The 5044-nt window shown below is 39.4% G+C and overlaps 1 protein-coding gene across 1 annotated transcript in view; it reads left to right on the top strand.

Annotated features, from left to right (window-relative positions):
• Positions 1-5044, top strand: part of Tlcd4 (TLC domain containing 4) — a 90497-nt gene that overhangs the window by 84508 nt on the left and 945 nt on the right. The window lies entirely within an intron of this gene.

The raw sequence follows: 5044 nt of genomic DNA, 5'->3' as shown, positions 1-5044 counted from the left end.
CCCTCTGAAGCCTCTTGTCAGCAGGGGGTCCATGGAAATCTCAATGGTGTGCAGAACTCTAAGCCAGGCACCACCCCCCAACCACATGAATATCAAAGCCATTTGCCCTTCCCTTCATTCAATCAATCTCTAATTGTCCTGATTTTCCCAGAAAGCCTCAGCTTGCAAGCCATAAAACTTTTCCACTTGGAGTATGATCCACTTGGAGCATGTATCATTATTCTGGACATCTTGATCAATGTAGCAATGATGGTAGAGTTATTGTTCCTATTATCTGTGTGGTGGCTCAATCCATCCAAATTGATATTACAAAATACCTTGGATTATGTAATTGATAAACAACAGAAAATTATTTCTCACAGGCATCAAAGCTGGGAAGTCCAAGATCAAGGCACTGGTATAGTTAGAGTCATTTTTCTCAAAGATAGTGCCTTTTTGCTGTGTCCTTACAGGTGCAAGGGGAAGTGTTATTGTTAGAATATAAGGTGTCCCACTAAAGCTCCTGTGTTAATGCAGGAACATTTAGAGGTGAAAATGATTGGATTAAGAGACTTCTAGGTGGCGATTGTAGGCAGGTGTGGCATGTTTGGAGGAGGTGGGTCACTGGAGACATGCTCTAGAAAGGTTCATCTTTTCTGTAGCCTCATCCCCCTTCTCTCTTTCTGCTTCCTGGATGACAAGCAGTGAATGGCCTTCTTCTTCCATACCCTCCTGCCATGATTTTCTTCCTTACTTTGGGCTCAGAGCAATGCACTTGGCCAACCACAGACTAAACCTTTGAAACTCTGAGGCAAAATAAACTTTTTTTTGCCTCTAAGTTGTTCTTATTAAATATTTTGATCACAGCAATAAAAAGCTAATACAGAATTTGGTACTGAGAAGTGGGATCATTGCTGTCACTAACCTGATCATGTGGTTTACAAGTGTGTGCATCTGGTTTACAGAGGGAGTTTGGAAAAGTCTGGAGACACAGGATAGAGATTCCTCAAAATTTTGTATGCAGAGCTTAAAGGGTGATTCTGGTGGGAGTTCAAAAGATCAGGATGCCTTCAGGAATACAGACAGTAAAGACTATGCTCATGAGGTTTCAGAGGGAAATATGAACTCTTGGGAATTGGACTAGAGGCCATTTGTGTTATATATTAGCAGAGAACTTTTCTAAAATTTCCCCATGTTCCAAGACAGTATGTGAGGATGGACTTAAAGGTGATAAACTAATTAATACGGTGAAGGAAGATGTCAAGGCAGCACAACACTCAGTCTGTGTCATGGATTTTGCTGGTGCTTTTTAGCCCAGTTTACTGTGAGAATTATGAACAAAAAGCACAGATTAAGGATTTCAAATACTTGCACTTTAGCTAGAAAAATGCATGTCAAACTAGGGTCAAGGAAGCATTGGTTGTTGAAGAGATTACAGCCACAAAAGAGATACTAAGTACTTTGCACAGAGATGATAAGAAAGATGACTTGAGGGCATTTTAGGAATTTATAACATCATACCAATTGCAGGCTCAAAGATGTAGAAGATAAAATTCCTTTAAGAAGAGATCATGGGGGCACCCTGCTTTCACAAGAGTGCTAAGAAATTGTTTCACTATGCTCATCTGATAGGATACTCACAGATTGCTGCAGCTATGATCCCAGGGGGGCCCAGCTACTGCACGAACTGGTGGCAGACCTTGGCATCATCCATACCAGGCAGGAATACAGGGTGCTGAATTTAAAGGGTTTGGAGGCCTTTGCTGAGATTTCAAAGGAAAGCCAGGCAAATTGTAGCAGGGTTAGAATCCCTGCAGGCTGCCCATGAGAGGGTGATAGTAAAAAGCAACTGTGAAGGTGAAAACAAAGTTGAAATGGAAACCCTAGGGATTAAGAGGTGCCAGTGATGTGGACTGTCTGCTGAGAAAAGCCACTGACTATGAAGAGAGGTCATGTGTACTGAAACTGTGAAGGCCAAAGGGGCAGGACTGCCAATCCTTTGGAAAAAATATCTTGCTGTCATCTGACTTAGATGCTATATGCAGAGTTATGGGTTATATTTGCCTAGCTGGATTTTGGTCTTGTTTTCGTACCTTCCCTTCTTTCTATGCCATTAATCCTCCATTTTATAAGGGGAATGTTTATTGCATGCCACTGCGTATTGGATATACATAATTTGCTTTTGATCTTTACAAGGGCTCATAGTTAAGAGTTTGCCTTGAGTGCCAGAGGAGACTTTGGACTTCGGGCAATGCTGAGACTTTAAAACTATGGAGATCCTTGTAGATGGACTAATGTTTTTTTTTTTCCTTGTGAGATTAACATGAGTTTTGGGGTGCAGGAGTGGAATACTATGGTTTAGATATGAGGTGTCCTCCAGAAACTCCTGGTTAATGCAAGAATATTTATAGGTAAAATGATTGTATTAAGAGACTTCTGGATGGTAACTGTAGGGAGGTGAGGCACGACTAGATGAGATGGGTGACTGGGCACATGCCATCTTCTCTGCAATCTCTTTTCCACTCTACTTTCTGGTCAACATGAAGTGAACCGTGCTCCTGAACCATGTCCTTCTGCCATAATAATCTGCCTCTCCTTGTGCAGTGGACTTGGCTGGCCATGAACTAAACCTCTGAAACTGAACTAAAATATCCTTTCTCCTCTAAGTTGTTCTTGTTGGATATTTTGGTTACAGTGATGAACAGCTGACTAATGCAGACAGATAAGTTTCCTCAAGCCTCTTTTGAGAGGACACCAATCCCATTAGATGAAGATTCCACCTTTATAACCTAGTCACCTCCCAAAGGCCCTAGTCCCAACACAATCATATTGGGGTTTGAATTTTGGGGGAAAGAAATATTGAGCCTACTCCATGGAGAAAATGCAAGATATATATAAACAAACCAGAGGATTTCAGGTAATGGTAAATGTTATGAGAAAAATAAAAGAGGACAATAAGATAAAGAGCAAAGAGAGGTGGTAGACAAGGGATGGGGTAAGGCTGAGCTCTGCAGAATTATGTGAAATCTTAAATCTCTTGACTAGACCTCAACTTACTGTGGTGGGGACAGCTAGCTATCACTCAATGGTCTTTCCCCTTTCTCCATAATAAAGAAGAAATAACAAGAATAGCAATACTTAATTTCTTTCTCTATCTTGAGCTGAATACATGACCTCCCTGATAAAATTGACATTGTTTAGGTCCCCTTTAAACTAGGACTGAGTTCTACCCATTGGGATTAAACTGGATCTCATTCTGCTGATGGGGTGAAATTCCAGAAGCCACCCTGATCCACAAAATAACTGTGAGAATTGAAGCACAGCAGGTCTACAAAATAAAGGATGGTTGGCTCCAGACACTGTCTACCTCCAGACTTGAACATGTAAAAGAACACCCCTTATATCTTGTTAAAGCCACTGAAATTTTAGATTCTATTTTTTTCTCATCTCTCAATATTTTTTATCAACTTTATTTTTGTTGGTTGGCCTTAATGTTGATTTTGCTCCTTCTGTTTTTCTCTTTGCTTCTGTTATTTTTTTTCCTCATTGAATATTTTGCAAATGTCAGACATCTTGAGCTATTACCTGCAGAATCATTTTAAAAATTTAACTTTTATTAGAGAGAATGTAAAATATACAAAACAGGATAAACTAAAATGTTGAATTATTTACCAATCACTCAGTCCAATCCTCAGACCTCATATTATTATTATGAATGTTTTGTTTGTGCATTATAATTGTATTTTAATAGTGGGGTTCATTTTGACCTAATCATACATGCATAGAATAGAATTTGCTCCATTTCAGTCACTGCTATTTTCTCTTTCTCCCTCTTTCCTCCAGCTGCTATCCTTCCTCTACTGGTCTTTCTTCTATTTATTTATTGTTCTTTATTGATGTTTTATAGACACACATAAAGATGACATTCAGTAAGGTATATATATATATATATGTATATATATATATATATAGCATAATTTGATGAATTTCATTTCACAATTCTTTCCTTTTCTTGTCCTTCCTCCCTCCTTCTCTATCCCCTTCCACTATTCTACTGATCTCCTTTCCATTTTCAAGGAATTTTCCCCCTTCACCTGGCACTTTTTTTTCCCCTTATTCTACTGTTTCTTCCACAAAACATTTGATCCTTGACTTTCTGAGTCTAGCTTATTTCACTTATCCTGGTATTCCTCATACCATCCATTGACCAGTCAATACCATAATCTCATTCTTCTTTATGCTGAGTAAAACTCCATTGTGTTTGTTTATTTATTTATTTATTTAGAGAGAGAATTTTTTAAATATTTATTTTTCAGTTTTCGGTGGACACAACATCTTTATTTTATTTTATATGGTGCGGAGGATCGAACCCAGCATCCTGCATGTGCCAGGTGAGAGCATTACCGCTTGAGCCACATCCCCAGCCCTCCATTGTGTTTATATACCACATTTTCTTTTTCTACTCATCTGCTGATGGACACCAAGGTTGGTTTCATAGTTTGGCTATTGTGAATTGTGCTGCTATAAAAATGGGTATGCATGTATCACTATAGTAGGCTGACCCTATCTCTTTAGAATAAATTCCAAGGAATGGGATACCTGGGTCATATGGTGGTTCCATGCCTAATCTTTTGAGGAATGTCCATATTGTTTTCCAAAGTGGTTGTATTACTTTGTAGTCCCACCAAGAATGTATGAGTATAGCTTTTCCTCCACATTCTCACCAGTGTTTATTACTTGTATTCTTGATGATTGCCATTCTTGATGGTTGGACCCAGATGAAATCTCAGTTGTTTTAGTCAGCTTTTACACTGCTATGACTAAAAAAGTTTATTTGGCATTCATGGTTTCATAATCTCAGTCCATAGATGGCTGACTCCATTGCTGTAGGTCCAAGGAGAGGCAGAACATCATGGGGGAAGGGTGTGGAGGATAAAGTAGCTCAGAATATGGCATCAGGAAGAAGAAGAGGAAGAGGAAGAGGAAGAGGAAGAAGAAGAAGAAGAAGAAGAAGAAGAAGAAGAAGGAAGGGAAGGGAGGGAAGGGAGGGGAGGGGAGGGGAGGG

This window comes from Marmota marmota, unplaced genomic scaffold, assembly GCF_001458135.2.
Source record: "Marmota marmota marmota unplaced genomic scaffold, marMar, whole genome shotgun sequence".
Lineage (NCBI taxonomy): Eukaryota > Metazoa > Chordata > Mammalia > Rodentia > Sciuridae > Marmota > Marmota marmota.
This window is presented reverse-complemented; position numbering and strand designations above follow the sequence as displayed.